Below are 17,354 nucleotides of genomic sequence, written 5' to 3' on the forward strand. Positions count from 1 at the left end.
TGTATTTGTGTCTTTGTATTCTATATATGTCAGCTGAAATTTCTCTTCTATATCTAACACATGTGTCTCTTCATGTTCTATTTGTGCTTGTTCTGGTGGCTGTGTTAAGATTTTGTTTTCCTCTGATTGTTTAATTGATGCGTGTTGGTCTTTGTTTGTTTGCTCTGGGATGTTTGAGTCCATTACTGTGTTTTCTTCTTCTTCCGATTGCACATTATTTTGTTTCAGTATTTGTTGTACTTGTTGTTTGATGTTTTCTAATTCTGACTGGGGTATCCTGTTATTTTTGATTATTACACGGATCTGATCAGCTAGTCGTTGTTCTGTTAAAAATTTTAATTCCGGGTATCTGGTAATAAATGTTGTGTATACTTGTGATCTGTATCCAGTTGTGTTGGTTCCTAGGTTTGTTGCTTGGTAATAACAGAACATGAGGTGTCGATTGACTTCATCTGACCATCTCATCCTCTGTCTTTGTTTTCCTTCTAGGGTGGTTGCAGGAAGCATATCCTGCAAAACACCTCTATTTGGATTTAAATCATTTTCCAGTTGGCTAGCAGTGTCGTTACCATTGTGGGCGGGCATAGGGTTCAAGCGTCGTCCCCGACCATGACGGCACTTGTCCGAGGCTTCTTTAGTTCTGTCCTGAACCAAGTAATCACACTAAAAGGGGGGTTAGCCCTATTAGTGGTTTGTTCTTTTCGTCGCCTTTTACGACTGGCAGAACATACCGGAGGCCTATTCTTTTCCCGGGCCTCCACGGGGTTTATTATTATTATTATTATTATTATTACGCAGTAAACAAAAGTATTAAAAAAACAGAGGCAAAAATAGTAAGAATTATTAAAAAAATTAAAATATTGAACTGAAGAACAAAAAAATTAACTTAGATAGGATCTAAGAAGAAGCAACAAAATTACAATGATGTTAACAACTCGTCTTGCGAAATTGAAAGTGTAATTCAGACCTTAACTGAGAGAACAGAGTTAAGCAGACAACTCAAAATTCACATTCATTACTGAAGACGAAAAAGGTCAGTAACAGAGTGACACAAAACAAATAGCATAATTTGTGATGCAACCAAAAGACCAATTTTCTAAACAAATTGCTAATAATAATGAAAACAAACCAACATTAATATAGATTATACGAAAGCAAGCACAGTTTCTCACTAGCTACCTGAATGTCCATTAGTAGCCAACTCCCCCCCCCCCCCTACTACCGCCGCCGCCACCCCCCCCCCCCCCCCCAAGTTGTAGCCTGTTAGAGCTGTAGCACAGTACTGACAGGCAGCAATAACTGTCCAACTAAAATCATTTGTTGTATAACATTTACCTAAATATAGCTGATTATGGTAAGAACCCCCACAACAGTGGGGCCAAGACAGTGACGACAGCACTGAACAGAGATGGGCACCATCCAAGTGTGGAACCTGGTGATCACCAGCTAGGGAGTTATACAGTTTCCCATAACTCTCATGTATAGATAAGTTAAGGAATAAGGAGGTGAAGAACAAAGCTGGAATCCACATATCCCTCTTAGACAGAATCAGTATATCCACACTGGTGGAATGGGCATGTAACGAGGTTGGAGACTACAAGAACAGCCCATACAAATTTGGAAAGAGGTGGAAGGAAAATGCCCCATACAAAGACCCAGAAACAGTTCGTTGGACATGATCAAGGAAAACATTGCTGCCAGAGGAAGAACAATGGATGAGACTCTCCAACTGTACCTTGAAAATTGAACTGTGCAAGGAAGTCGACCATGTGCAACTGGTCCCAGTAGCTGCAGAATATAAAGTGCCTGTAAACACCAACTATATGATGGTGAGCCAGCAATAGATTAAAAGCTTACTAATGTCAGTGGCAGAGGTGACCACATGCCATTTACCATGTTTTGAAAAAATTGTTAAGTCATGAATGAAATAAAAAATGTAAGGCGCACTGGAAAAAAATTACTGTCACTTCTGGACTTCCTAAATATCAAGTCTAATCTATAACGTAGTTAATGTAATGATACTACACATACATTAATTGTAAACAAATTGATAGCTATTGTACCTGGTCATGTTCCATGATTACTGGTTCACTATATAAGTAGGTACATAGCAGCTGATCACTCAAGTGGAACAAATATTATAAACAAATTGGATACAATGTAATAAAATGGTACAATCAAAGAATGAATTATAAAATATTAATCCCCACAGCAGCCACTGTAAAGTGTAATATGTATTACTTTTTCCAGTAGTTCCATAGCCAGATGTGTTGCAACACATGAAGCCATCTCTTGTGGGCCCCTTGAAGTGATGTTGATATTCCAAAAAATACATATTGTGTACTTCCTCCAGATTATAAGTCTGTAATTTTCTCTCTAAATATGCCACCCAAATTGATAATAAAGGTGTGGGTAAAATATCCAGGAGATCACACGTAACTGCATAACTTTTTCTATTTCTTCAATGCAACATTTCAACATCCGACTTAAAAGAAGAATGTGCTTGCCTTTCACACATGCAGCTTATACTCAGAAACTTTCATAGATTTTGTGGGCCATCTGCCACTGTTTTCAATGCTGCGACATCTGCAGAATTCTTTCTGAATCCAGTAGAAATGCAAATTCCATTGGGCATTACAGATATAGATAATAGACACAAAGGTACAGGAGTGTTTCCTAATTGGCGCAATCCATTTTGTTGAAGTCTTACATTAATGACATTCATGTTTGATGATAAATCTTTTCTATAAATGATGCCCTTCCACATATAGTCTGAATGATATGTTGGTTGGTTGGTTGGTTGGTTGGTTGTTTCGGGGAAGGAGACCAGACAGCGAGGTCATCGGTCTCATCGGATTAGGGAAGGAAGTCGGCTGTGCCCTTTGAAAGGAACCATCCCGGCATTTGCCTGGAGCGATTTAGGGAAATTACGGAAAACCTAAATCAGGATGGCCAGACGCAGGATTGAACCGTCGTCCTCCCGAATGCGAGTCCAGTGTCTAACCACTGTGCCACCTCGCTCGGTGATATGTTGGAGAGGAGTCAATTATCTTTAGGAAGATGTCCTCTATAAGTTTTAGAATTTCTATACATGATTCATGCTTTCCTTAATGATCAGCAGCAGTTAGGCCGGAATCATAATTCTGTTTTAACACCAAATCCCTTAGGAATTAACAATGTTAGGCAGTCAACTTCTGACAAACAAGATGCTTTTTTCCACCAGCATCTTTTAATATGTTGTCTTGATTCCTTTGCTTGTTATGTCATCTTAGACTAGGGTTTACTGTGATTGATACAACAGTGAAAGCATTTTTCAGTGACCAGTTCATATAGTACAATTTACAATTAATCTACCGTCATCTTTGCCAGGAAATAACACTGTACTAGTCCTTAGAAAAGTCAGAGGCTTCATGTGTTATTTCTCTGCCTTTAACAAGCATTGAAAAAATGTATGATGAGATAAAAGAAATTATTCAAATAGTGAAGGGAGACGAAAATTTAATAGTCATGGGTGACTGGAATTCGATAGTGGGAAAACGGAGAGAAGGAAACGTAGTAGGTGAGTATGGATTGGGGGGAAGAAATGAAAGAGGAAGCCGCCTGGTAGAATTATGCACAGAGTATAACTTATTCATAGCTAACACTTGGTTCAAGAATCATGAAAGAAGGTTGTATACATGGAAGAATCCTGGAGATACTAGAAGGTATCGCATAGATTATATAATGGTAAGACAGAGATTTAAGAACCAGGTTTTAAATTGTAAGACATTTCCAGGGGCAGATGTGGACTCTGACCACAATCTATTGGTTATGAATTGTAGATTAAAACTGAAGAAACTGCAAAAAGGTGGGAATTAAAGGCGATGGGACCTGGATAAACTGAAAGAACCAGAGGTTGTAGAGAGCTTCAGGGAGGGCATTAAGAAACGGTTGACAAAAATGGGGGAAAGAAATACAGTAGAAGAAGAATGGGTAGCTTTGAGAGACGAAATAGTGAAGGTAGCAGAGGATCAAGTACGTAAAAAGACGAGGAGTAATAGAAATCCTTGGGTAACAGAAGAAATATTGAATTTAATTGATGAAAGGAGAAAAAAAAAACTCAGTAAATGAAGCAGGCAAAAAGGAATACAAACGTCTCCAAAATGAGATCAACAGCAAGTGCAAAATGACTAAGCAGGGATGGCTAGAGGACAAATGTAAGGATGTAGAGGCTTATCTCACTAGAGGTAAGACAGATACTACCTACAGGAAAATTAAAGAGACCTTTGGAGAAAAGAGAACCACTTGGATGAATATCAAGAGCTCAGATAGAAACCCAGTTCTGAGCAAAGAAGGGAAAGCAGAAAGGTGGAAGGAGTATATAAAGGGTCTATACAAGGGCGACGTACTTGAGGGCAATATTATGGAAATGGAAGAGGATGTAGATGAAGATGAAATGGGAGATATGATACTGTGGGAAGAGTTTGACAGAGCACTGAAAGACGTGCGTCGAAACAAAGCCCCGGGAGTAGACAACATTCCATTACAACTACTGACAACCTTGGGAGAGCCAATACTGACAAAACTCTACCATGTGGTGAACAAAATGTATGAGACAGGCGAAATACCCTCAAACTTCAAGAAGAATATAATTCCAATCCCAAAGAAAGCAGGTGTTGACAGATGTGAAAATTACCGAACTATCAGTTTAATAAGTCACGGCTGCAAAATACTAACACGAATTCTTTACAGAGGAATGGAAAAACTGGCAGAAACCGACCTCGGGGAAGATCAGTTTGGATTCCGTAAAAATGTTGGAACACGTGAGGCAATACTGACCCTACGGCTTATCTTAGAAGCTAGATTAAGAAAAGGCAAACCTACGTTTCTAGCATTTGTAGACTTAGAGAAAGCTTTTGACAATGTTGATCGGAATACTCTCTTTCAAATTCTGAAGGTAGCAGGAGTAAATTACAAGGAACGAAAGGCTATTTACAATTTGTACAGAAACCAGATGGCAGTTATAGGAGTCGAGGGGCATGAAAGGGAGGCAGTGGTTGGGAAGGGAGTGAGACTGTGTTGTAGCCTCTCCCCGGAAACAAAAGAAAAATTCAGAGTAGGTATTAAAATCCATGGAGAAGAAATAAAAACTGAGGTTCGCCAATGACATTGTAATTCTGTCAGAGACAGCAAAGGACTTGGAAGAGCAGTTGAACGGAATGGATAGTGTCCTAAAAGGAGGCTATAAGATGAACATCAACAAAAGCAAAATGAGGATAATGGAATGTAGTTGAATTAAGTCGGGTGATGCTGAGGGAATTAGATTAGGAAATGAGACACTTAAAGTAGTAAAAGAGTTTTGCTATTTGGGGAGCAAAATAACTGATGATGGTCGAAGTAGAGAGGATATAAAATGTAGACTGGCAATGGCAAGGAAAGTGTTTCTGAAGAAGAGAAATTTCTTAACATCGAGTATAGATTTAAGTGTCAGTAAGTCGTTTCTGAAAGTATTTGTATGGAGTGTAGACATGTATGTAAGTGAAACATGGACGATAAATAGTTTCGACAAGAAGAGAATAGAAGCTTTCGAAATGTGGTGCTACAGATGAATGCCGAAGTTAGATGGGTAGATCACATAACTAATGAGGAGGTATTGAATAGGATTGGGGAGAACAGGAGTTTCTGGCACAACTTGACTAGAAGAAGGGATCGGTTGGTAGGGCATGTTCTGAGGCATCAAGGGATCACCAATTTAGTATTGGAGGGCAGTGTGGAGGGTAAAAATCGTGGAGGGAGACCAAGAGATGAATACACTAAGCAGATTCAGAAGGATGTAGGCTGCAGTACGTACTGGGAGATGAAGAAGCTTGCACAGGATAGAGTAGCATGGAGAGCTGCATCAAACCAGTCTCAGGACTGAAGACCACAATAACAACAAAGCATTCTTCAAGGACAAGTAAGTCCATCTCGATTCATGAATTTTTTTCTAATATCCTGCTGGATCTTTTCCACTTTTGTCCATAATGTCTCTGAACTTATGGATCTTTAACACAAAACACATGTGACATAACAGAAATAATGAGTTTCATTTCGCCAAAATATTATTGTGCACAGAACAGGACAACACGACTTGGTGATATTTCCATTTAAAACCATTTTTCATATTCTTTAATGAACTATTGAGGAGAGTTACATCACTGTCACAAACAGGCATACGTGATTCATCACTGCAGGAACATTTTTTCCATTTGGTATGTCGTATCATCATTGCTGGAAGCAAAACTGTCGGGTGCTGACAATGTTTCGTCCACCCTGTCAGTCCTCTTGCCTTGCAATTCTAGTCATCTGCAATACAAACACGCCACAGAAGTTTTTACAGTGTCATATACAGACAATGTCTTGCTACCAATTCCATTACATGTCTCAAAATAAACAAAAAATGCAATTAGTCACCTGTGGTTCAGAGCCATCCATTTGCATCCTGTAATAGGACTGACCAAAGAAAACTTTTAAGAAAAGAGAAGCAACTGTAGGAACATCAAGTGCTATAATGGCAAGCCATTGTTAAGAAATGTAAGGGATGGCTGGGATGTGGAACAAACATACAGAAGGGAAAGAGGCAGATGATGTTGCGGAGGGGGGAGAGTTAATAACTGAAGATTAGATGGGGATGCAATACTGCAAGAATAATTTGACTGGGCAATGAAAGGTCTAAATTAAAATACAAAAGCTAGAGTAGATGACATTCCCTCAAAATTATTAAGATCCTTGGGAGGAAAAACAGCTCTTCCAACTGGTATGCAGGATGTATAAGATATGCGAAATACCAGACTTCAAAAACTACAATTCTGCAGAATATTCCTGAGTTTTCATAAACATTGTACCAATGTCCTTAGTCAAAATCGCTTTCCAGTAACAATAAGAATTTCGGTAAATGCTAGAAATGGAAAACAAATTGAGAGAAGTTTACCTAACAAATTGTCACCATCATACACATACCAATAGTCAATTAAATTACATTGTTCAATGGTTGTGGTATTTTTATATCATTTTATGGAATTATCTTATGGGATAAGGTACACATTTCCAGTCACATCAGAATTTTGTGGTAGAAGTTATGTATTTTTCGCAGTTTATGTAAGATATATATACATAATATGCTTCAAAATAATCGCCTTGGATTTGTTCATTAACTGATCTACATTTTCTGAACTTACCTAGCAGTTTTACTTTTTATGGTGAAAAGTGCGTGGATGGCAAAGAGCGTTGGATATGGCAATGTGAGTTTAAATATGGCGCAAACGTAAACATTTGTTGATGCTACTGGTCAATTTGCTACCACTTTTCTGTATTTTAATTTCGTTTGTTTCGTCGATTCGCAAACAAATTATCACCTTTCAACCTAACCTTAACCTATAATCGAGACGGCATGTAAGAGAATACCTGACAGCTCGCAGCACTGTTGCTGGTTTACCATAGCAAAGCGAGCAGCTGCAGGCGAAAACAGTAGCCTTCAACAGAACTGCAACCCCAGCACACTGCGATTGTCAGGGATCATCTTACGCCGACACAACTACAGACGTCGGGCTACGTTACACATCACTGACCACACTGACAAGTTTACAGGGAGGGAGAGTCCAAATGTCACACTCTGGCCTGATTTGATAACTTCTTCCTGTAATTATTACAGATTCAAACAAATTACGACGATTTTATGCAGTAATAAAACTAAGTCGCTGGGTTGCGCAAGGAAGTCAAAGATGTATATTTAAATCCGTTTCACTGAAGTAAACTAATACTGTATTAACAGCGCTAATTCTAATAACAAACATTACGTTTATTAGTTTCTTTAAAGATAGCGCTACTCTTCAACGAAATGAAAGTTGTTGCCCAACAGAGTTCTTTGATCGAGCCTTAAATTTCTACACAGCTACATAACAATTAATATGCTCCGGTGGATAGCTGAATACATGTTACTCATGTTAAGTATATGACTCGTTTTTAAACTGATGAAACTCGCAAAACTGAGCGACAAGTAATATCTTACCTTCTAGCAAACGCCTGATTAACCAGGTGTAGGCTACGCTTAAAACAACTTCGCACCACGTTGCCTTCGCTCACTCCAAGGATCAGGCTCTATATGTAACCTGAATCATTAACTTAGCTACTGGAGGGTAAGAACCGAACAGTGTCGCCAACTACGCGTTATCATGGTTTCATTTTATAATGCAATCTCTAGTTCCATTATGTTCGTTTATTTCGATATAATTGTGGGTAGATCTTACATATGCTCACTTTGTTAGAAATATACCTGTATTAATCCCGTTACCAACAATGCACGTACCGGTATCGACGTGATACATTAACAAAGGAAGGTCTAGGAATTAATTATAAACAAAGTCTCACAGCGCGCGTCTCAGGCAGCTGAGACGTCACCCGCACGCGTCATAACAAACCGAGATCTTTGAGTTTCTCGGAGCTTCGCAAATCGCAAGTACCGTTTGCTGTGTTGTGCTTCGGATCGAGTGAACGTTATCGTTTTCGACTGTGCAATATAAGCACTGATCAGAATGCCACGAAGGTGTTGCATGCCAAATTGCAGAGACAATTACGGCAATGGGCCTAAAGTTTCCGTGTTTTATATTCCGTCTGATGAATCTACGACGGGAATGGATCTCGGCTGTTCACAAGCAAGACTGGGTGCATAGTAAACATTCAGTTGTAAGTATCGTTGTGTCTGTTAACTACTACAATACCATTACATAAATCGTAACGCATAATAGCTTTTATTCCGAAATATATTACGACTAGAAGTAATACACAATTTCGACCATCTTAACGGTAGTTTTCATAACATCTTTAACAATCAACTGTACGCTTCTTTTAAGGTTTGTAAGCAGCATTTCAACTAAGAAGATACATTAAGCAGTACAAGTATGTACGACCCAAGAACTGGCAAACTGTTAACAGCAGCACCACTGGATCGTCTACGCTTAAGAAAAGTTAGGTTAAAGAACCAAATGTTAGGCAGAGGCCTATTTGTAAATTATAATGTAATAAGGAGAAAGTTAGTTGTATAGTTGCATGTCGTTTGACGTTAAGATTTTCTTTTTCAGGTGCTATACCTACAAAGTTACCGTATGCCCTTGATATTTGTCCAATATGCCGACATCATCCCGAGAGGACCCCGAAAGTCGCAGGGAGCTGCAACAAAACTGCCCTTCGCACTGCCATTCGAGAAAGTGTAGAAACGCAAGAGAAATTGATAGAAACGATTTCTGTCTGTAATTTAGAGTAGTTGAAACGCAAAATAAGTGACTGTGATAAGCATTGCGACGGAATTGTAGTTAACAAATTAGAGAGCGAGTGCTTATTGTTAATTAACCACAATCCTTCCCCAAGAGTTATCTGCTACTGTGTTATAAACAGTGATTTATCTCTAAGCGTTTTTATTAACGATGTGGAATTGAAATGTGTTGAGAAGATGAAATTTTCCAAAAGTCTGCAACACACAGGATGTGAGTGAAAATTTATTTGGTGTATAATAAATGTGAGGTTCCTGTTGATAATGCTGTGTTGTTCATTAAAGTTAATTTGCAGAATTTTGTAGAGAAGTTTCCAGAAAAAGAACCTAAAATACATTTTTTTTTAAAGGAACAGGTTTCAGGTTTCATTCCTGAAATGTAAAAGTTCATCTCAGTTTAGTTATTATGCAGACACTTGAATATGGGGTCGTTAGTAAATACTATAAGCCCAAGTGGATGTAAGTTTCTGAGAAGCACTGGCATTATTTCTATGTCAAATCCAGATACTGTCCAGGCTTTGTAGTAAGCTTTTAACTAGTCCAGTCACTGAACAACAAAGTGATCAGATAGGAGTTATATCACACAGAAAGCTGTAACACTAGCATCCAGGACAAAACAGTTCTTCTGTTAACTGAAATAAATTTGAAATCCCAGCTTGATTACAAAGGTGGGAATATTGTGCCCTTCAACAGTGACAAATTTTTTGGTGCAACCAGTGCTTAGGTTTTTATGATACAGAGTTTAGATTCACCTTCCAAGGGTGTGGTGTACATTCTCCCAGTTAAAACAATTCAGGCTGATGTATTTTTCTCATACACAAAAAAAGTAATTCTTAAATTAGAAGCAGCTGGATTTGAGGTGTTTGTGTTAGTGGCAGACAAAAATTCAATTAACAGAAAAGCAATATCTATCTTTAGTACTCTGTCAGAAGTACAGAAAGTATTGTCACACTGCACAAACTTCTGCAGTTCACCCACTGTGCTAGTTTGTGGATACAGTTCATCTTTTAAGTTGCATCTGTAACAACTGGTTCAATGAAAAGGAGCAGATTCTGTGTTTTCCTGATTTCAATGGAAGCATAGAAGGATGTGTTGCATCAGTCACAGCACTAAAAGAGCTACACATGATAGAAAAAGATGATTTATTACAATACAGAAATTCTCAACTTAAAAATCTGTTTCCAAATTAAATTGAAAGGCAAAATGTTAATCTGGTGCTTTGTATCTTTAATGATATGACAGTTGTTGCTTTGCAGAAACTAGGTTCAAAGAAAGAAATGCAAAATTGGGTAACATTTATAAAAGTAATAAATCTTTGGTAGTGTATTGTGAATGTGAAAACATTACTTAAGGGCCAGAAGCTATGAAATGTTTTCCATGAACCTGTAACTACTAATGCCCATCACATATTTGATTTTTTTAAGTAGCTTAGTGTCTTGGTTAGATTTATGGCAGGGGTTGCATGATAGTAGGAAACTTTCTAAAGACACACATTTTGCTCTAAAACATAGAACAGCTGCTTTGATTGATTTCAGTAGCTACTGGCTGTCTGATAAAAACAGGTCCTATTTGCTCCTTGGGAAAGTACAGACTGACAGTTTGGAAGATAGGTTCGGTAAAAACTGCGAATGAAGTGTGGGAAATTAACACATTTCTCTTAGGCAGGTTTTTTGAAACTGAGCAAAAACTTCACGCTCACAGCATGTTTTCCCTTATAGTACAGTCTAAAGCAATTGGCAATTTGGTTATTAAGGTGTCAGATATTTTTGGAACAACTTTTGAAATCCACGGTATGAGATACCACAATCAGCCACACGATATTTTATTTCATTTACCTGATCTATTAAATGTGGTATTAGGGTTTAGCCAACCTAGGTGGTACTGCCGGAGTCTTTTGTTGGTAAGTAATTTTTGTTTTGGTTTTATTATATAGTAATTGTGCTGTTTTGTGTATTGTATATTTATGATAATTCGGTTGTGTTTTAATCGATGTAGTGAATATGGGGTATTTCTGGTTTTGAGTTGTTAGTTTTGGTTCCACTTTTCGGATTTGTAGCTGCCCGTCTTTTTGGATAGCTGCTGTTGAGATATAAAGGTCAAGGAAAATGTCAGATTCCCCTCTTTGCGGTTGCAGGTGTTGGTGTTTTGGTATCGGTATCTGCAGTGGAGCTACACACGTTAAGGGAAATGTCCGATTCCTATGGTTTTGTCGCTGTAGCGGAATTGCGCAATTTAATATTTTTGGATATTATTTGTTTATGGTTACTCCGGTGTTCTTTTATCGTTGTATGTTTCGCTTGTCCACGCCGTAAACCCCAATTTTCCGCGGTTGTCCCGTTGGTTTCATTTTATTTCTAGAGTGAGTCATTACTGTGTCATTTTTATTTTTGTTCGCGTTTTTTGGCATGTGTAATAGTGATGTTTAGCGTGTTGTTTTATTAGAAGGGCAGAAATAGTTATAAAAACAAGAATTAACGTCACTACTATCTTCATGTAGATATCTCCCTTCCACTGAAGAACACTTTAGTGTTTCTTTATACCGAACAAATTTTAAACTGACGTTCCTCAAACTCGTTGGTGCTGTACCAGATGGGTCTTTGCTTTCAGACAGTCCAAACACTCAAGTTGTTGCTTTAATTAAGTCTTGAGTCGTGTGGAGATACTTCTTTTGTCTTGATTGTCTAACTGAAAACAATGATTTAGAATTCAGCAACGTTTTCCCAAGTTCTGACCACTAAGAGTCTACAAATGAAGTAAGATAGTAAAATATTGTTTGTTGATACTGACCCCACAGAAATTTTACAACGCTAATGCCTGCATGAAATAGTATTTGGTTAGTGGTGGGATTCTACGTCCGCCGAGTCGTTTTAACTAGTAATTCCCACTGATGCGGGATATTCTGAATCATTTCGTATATTATTAACTTTTCTAGGGCGGATGACAAGTTCTTGTTCTTTCTGCTGGGTGTTGTGTGCTGTCCTTGGTTAGTTAGGTTTAAGTAGTTCTAAGTTCTAGGGGACTTATGACCACAGCAGTTGAGTCCCATAGTGCTCAGAGCCATTTGAACCATTTGCATCTTTCTGCTGGAGCGCATACCCCGTCGCAGTCGAACTGAATCTTTCGTTTACAAACTTGTGTTAGCTTCGACATTGCCAAGTAGTAATGAGAATTTTTGTAACGTCTCTCTGGCTTTCAGTGTTGCATGGAGGGGGAGGGAGGGGGGGGGCGGGCGTATCACACTTCTGTGTCTATGCTGCAAAAACGTTCACATCAAAACATATAAAAAACGTACTGATATTAAGAAACGAGCAGTAACCCCAAATAAAAGCAGCCCCTGTAAATTTCCGCTAGTTCACAACCTGTCTAGTTCCGCCTTGATATGTTTAGCAGCGTTAAAGTTCTCAAATGAAAAAAGCTAAGCATATTAGTCCAATAAAATGTAAACTTACGAAAACAAAATCATAACAGACGTAGTCATGCTAAAAGACTATACTCCATGGATTGTGCTGTTAACCGAAGTTCTTACCATCAATATCATTTGTATTGGCGAGGGCTATATGCAGTGAATGAATGGTCCAGCCCTCACACCTTGCAACGTTACTTTTCTTTATCTCTCAGGTTATTTAATAACTATATTCTCTACAATTACACAAGAAAACCTGCACGTAGTTAATGCATGGTGATAAAAAGTTTGTTTAAGAACGAAACCTCAGCTTGTGTCGACGTTGAAAACACATTCACACTTTTCTGTAACTCATCATTGTCATTAATCAAAGATTAACGCCGCCTTGTTTCATTTACTTAATTTATATTTCACTCGCTCAGGAAGAGCCCGACAAATAATTCTCTAACTTAAATTATAAAAATTAAAGTGTATTCCGATCAGAAAGTACTTCATGTCACCCACCTTATCTGCAGCGTTTCATTTCTTGTTTACTTTACACTTACAGTTTTCACTACACCAGCTATACACAAACCACAACATCGTTTGTTTTCTTCAAGCAGCTGATGCCCACGCATGCGCAGAAGAACTGTCAGTGTGGGTACAACGTGGTAGAAGTTTCGTGCGCATGCGTACTGTGTATGTGTAGCAGCGACAGCGCAAGTTCATACCGTTTTGCCGTCACGTACTCCTACGGCTGATCTTTCTCCTGCCGGTGAAGTTACAACACTTTTTCCTCGGTATCTGCCCAATCCTCTCAGCAAGAGAATATCTGTGACATACTCGGTGTGGTTTAAGGCATAAGGGGCTCCTCACATGGATGCCAGAAGAGTCCAAGTGCAAAATTTGATTACAAGGTGTACCATAATTAGCAGCGAGAATTGACACCGGTGTTAGTATCCGACAATAAATGCAAAAACGTTCAGTAAAGCTGGTGTTCCAAACCAACTGTTAGCGACATGAACGAGGATGTGTGGTGAGCCTTAGGATTCCCCGATTCTATAAAGAATAGACTTCCCACGTATAAAACAGCTTCAAACGTCAGATTATTTTGCAAATGAATTAATGTTTTAAATAGTTGACGTTAAGCATGTAAGCGAGGAAAAGTTTAGAAAATATCCCACTCTATGCTTTAAGTTTGCTGGGTTGTAGTTCATGTGATGATAGCAGCATACTCTTTCAGAAGTACTTGTGCTGCGTTTTCTGCCTCTTGAAATGTCCTGAAGCAAGTTTTTTTAAACCTAGGATCTAATAATGTCACAAGCATATTAACAGTCAATGTGTTAAATGGTTTCACTCTTTCATTGACTAATTTAATCGAGGAATCCAGAACACTTCGTCCTTCATTAGTTGTTAAGGTGTTTTACAAATCTGAAAACTTTGCGGCAATACTTGGTATAAGAGGTATAGTTAAGGAAGCAGTGATGTAAGACTCTCCTGAAATTATTGTTGTTGCTACTTCAAATGGTTCAAAAAGATCTGTTAAGTTGCTGCAGTGGGCAAAACAGGGTGAATGTCGAATTCTTAATATTTAGGCAGCTATTCTGTAAATGCGGCGTTATCTGTAACCACTACTACAGTCTTATCACGGATATTGTATTCTAGTAAAGTCTGATTGATGATCTGAAAAAATGTAATGTTAGAGTAACCTGCCAGTATGTCCGAAATTTTGCATAAAATTGTCAAAAAATTTCTTTCTTTCAATGTCTTTTTATCTGAAAAATTACTTTCATATACAAAAAATAATAATTCTCATAAAAATTTGGCGAATATATTTCTTGTCGATGTAACGTTGAGCTTCAGCGTCTTATAAGTACGGGAAAAGCAGAAAGAGGAGGAGGAAGAAGAAGAAGAAGAAAACGAGGAAGGTCACCATAAGGAATAGGGATGCGAGATGTTTATTGGTCAGCCATGCAATGCTGTTGTTACCTTAGGTGTGCATGCTTGCTGATGGATTGCAGCAAATACGGTATAAACTGCACATGGGAATAACAAGATTGAAACTGTGTTGAAGACATCAAGGATGGCTTCTCCACTCATTATGTTTTTTTCTTCGCTGAGTTAGTGACTAAGTACAAAACAGAAGGGCCATCACTCCACTGCAGTGCTACAACCGCTACATCACTGAGATCGGCAACACTTGTGATCCGAGTGCAGCCGACATAAAGCGTGCAGCTTGTAGGAGTTGTGTTGGGTGTTTCGCCTTTTCGCCGGTGGCAAGCGCACGGAGCGGTATAAAGAGCACAATACGTTATTAATGAAGGGAAAGGAAAGGTGCGGCGAGAGATAGCAGTGCCGATGTATTCCTATAATACACTCGCGCCGCTAAAGGTTTGAACTTGACAGAACCTGACAGGTTTCGTCGGCTTCACTGTACTGGCGATACGACAGCTTCCATTACACAATGGCTGAGAATTTTCCATTACCACGGGAAAGTTTCGATTCGGTTAGTAAGGCCTATATTTACAACTTGCTATGGTTCGTCTTTTTTAGTAAATATATGCGTTAGTATTGACCCTGTTATATAAACACCAAAAGTTTCAATTGTGTTCCAATTCGCTAACACAATGGAAGCACTTCCGCATAAATCGCCACAAAAGTAAGTTGTTTATGTAGTCGGAAGACAGCAAGACGGTAACTGTAACGCCACTGCCAGCTGATTTTGCTATGCTGTATTAATTTTGGTTCAGACGGTGTTGGGGTTCGCGTTCGTTTCTCGCTTGTTAGTCTGCTACTGCACAAACTCTCAAGTGAAAACTATGGGCACGGAAGTAACACCTACGTTCAAATGTGTGGCTTATTTGTTATAATGAACAAGGAAATATACTAAGCCTATTTGTAACACAATTACTCAGTTACTTGTTACGGTTGGCGGTATCCGTAAACAGAACACAAATGACCCCACGGTTTCAGATTTCTATCGACAAGACGGGGAGGGGGAATGGGGGCGAGGAGGGGATGTGTGAAACTGCCTTACAAGTTGCACGGACTTCACTTACACCGACATGTACCGATCACAAGAATGAAAAGAAACTCAGCCTGGCATTGCCGGGTTAAAGAAAGAAACATTTTTAAAAAAAATGTTAGTTGCGTGTGTATAGACTCTGCGTTGTGGTGACCTGCAGTTTTTGTCACTTTTGGTATGGGTTAAACTAATTTTTCGTCTATAATAAAGTGGCAAGTCAATGGAAAATTCGTGTTGCTTTTCCATATTCCGTTGTAACACTAAAAAAATTTCATTTTGTAAGGACTTTCCCTAAGTTATTTTCCTAATTTATTTTTTATCTCTTCCTATAGTTTTGAGATCAGTAAACATTTAAGTGTGGTTCTACTTGGCAACTCATATCTGCTGTCAAACGCATACACAATTTTTTTTGCAAAACATCGATGGTCGGAAGTTCTGTACGACAGCATATCGATAGCGACCATTTATGCAGAAAGAAAATCAAGTTTAGGTTTTTTTGAACTGGCATCGTTCAACTGACTTCTGTTAAATATTTTTTATAGAGTTTCTTGATTCTTTTGGTTGCACCTGTTGCACTTGATCTAGTTCACAAGTTGATCCTTCGCCTTTCAGTACTATAACTAATTCGTGGTTCCTAGTTTTTTACCATGCTTTCTTTTTAGAAGGGGGAAGCAAAATGGAATGCGGTAACTACAGAGGAATCAGCTTGTTGAATGTAACGTATAAGGTGCTGTCCATCATATCCTCAGAAATTTGCTACCATTCACAGAGAACAACATACAGGAGTACCAAGCTGGCTTTCGACCAAACCGATCGACAATAGATTACATTTTCACGCTAAGACAATTGTTTCAAAAACATTGGGAACATGATAAAGATATCTGCAGCCTGTTCGTCGATTTTCAACGTGCATATGACAGCATCCACAGGAACAGCCTATACAATGCAACGCGGGACTTCAGAATCCCTGAGAAGCTAGTGAGAATGGTGCAAGCTTGTATGGAAGAGTCAGAGGCAGCAGTACGTTTCCGAGGAGCTACATCAGAAACATTCGAGATTGAGACAAGCCTCAGACAAGGGGATGCTCTCTCATGTGTTCTGTTCAATGTCATCTTAGAGAAAGCAATAAAAGAGTGTAGGCAACTGGAGTGGGCAGGAGTAGAGATAGACGGTAACTTCAATTGTCTCGCGTATGTAGATGACATAGTACTATTAAGTGAATCAAAGCACGAGTTGAAAGAAATGTACCGGAAAATTGACAATAATGCCCAGAAAGTAGGGCTCAAAGTGAATCGAGGCAAAACAGAGTTCACGCAATTAGGAAGAAGACAAGAGCAGGTAGAATTTCTTGAGATAGATAGCAAGAGGTTCAAGAAAGTAGACCAGTTCAAATACTTGGGATCTTGGTTTACTACGGACAACAGCATAAAAATGGACATCAAGGAAAGAATAGCAGTGGGTACGAAATGCATGCATTCCCTCAGGGAGACGCTTGGCTCTAAATCGATCTCAGTGAACACTAAGATGAAAATCTACAACACAGTGATATGCACAGCAGTAATGTACGGTTCAGAAACATGGAGCATGACTAAGCGAGAAAGGGAAAAACTATTAATATTTGAAAGAAGAGTAATGAGGAAGATATGGGGACCAGTTCTAGATAA

General features: G+C 38.7%; 1 protein-coding gene and 1 long non-coding RNA gene across 9 annotated transcripts in view; one reads left to right on the forward strand and one right to left on the reverse strand.

Annotated features, from left to right (window-relative positions):
* LOC126188203 (endoribonuclease Dicer-like) overlaps positions 1 to 17,354 on the reverse strand; it is a 425,024-nt gene that overhangs the window by 376,803 nt on the left and 30,867 nt on the right. Inside the window, exons 1-2 of one of the 7 annotated variants that reach the window (XM_049929748.1) lie at positions 8,027 to 8,145; positions 6,196 to 6,324 (exon numbers count right to left, since the gene is read on the reverse strand). The exons of 1 other annotated variant lie outside the window; for it this stretch is intronic. The gene's annotated coding sequence lies outside the window, so the exon portion shown is untranslated. Of the gene's footprint in view, positions 1 to 6,195; positions 6,325 to 7,196; positions 7,426 to 7,453; positions 7,533 to 8,026; positions 8,146 to 13,190; positions 13,300 to 17,354 lie in introns of those variants that run through there. 5 more of the 7 variants (XM_049929747.1, XM_049929745.1, XM_049929750.1 and 2 more) reach the window with 5 other exon arrangements.
* Positions 8,294 to 9,548, forward strand: LOC126188206 (uncharacterized). 2 transcript variants are annotated; one of them, XR_007537832.1, is made up of 3 exons: positions 8,401 to 8,700; positions 8,868 to 8,981; positions 9,096 to 9,548. It is a non-coding gene; the product is annotated as an uncharacterized LOC126188206 (long non-coding RNA). The 2 variants fall into 2 exon arrangements; XR_007537831.1 differs by having other exon boundaries at positions 8,294 to 8,700; positions 8,868 to 9,548.

The sequence above is a fragment of the Schistocerca cancellata genome, chromosome 5 (genome assembly GCF_023864275.1).
Source record: "Schistocerca cancellata isolate TAMUIC-IGC-003103 chromosome 5, iqSchCanc2.1, whole genome shotgun sequence".
Taxonomy (NCBI): domain Eukaryota; kingdom Metazoa; phylum Arthropoda; class Insecta; order Orthoptera; family Acrididae; genus Schistocerca; species Schistocerca cancellata.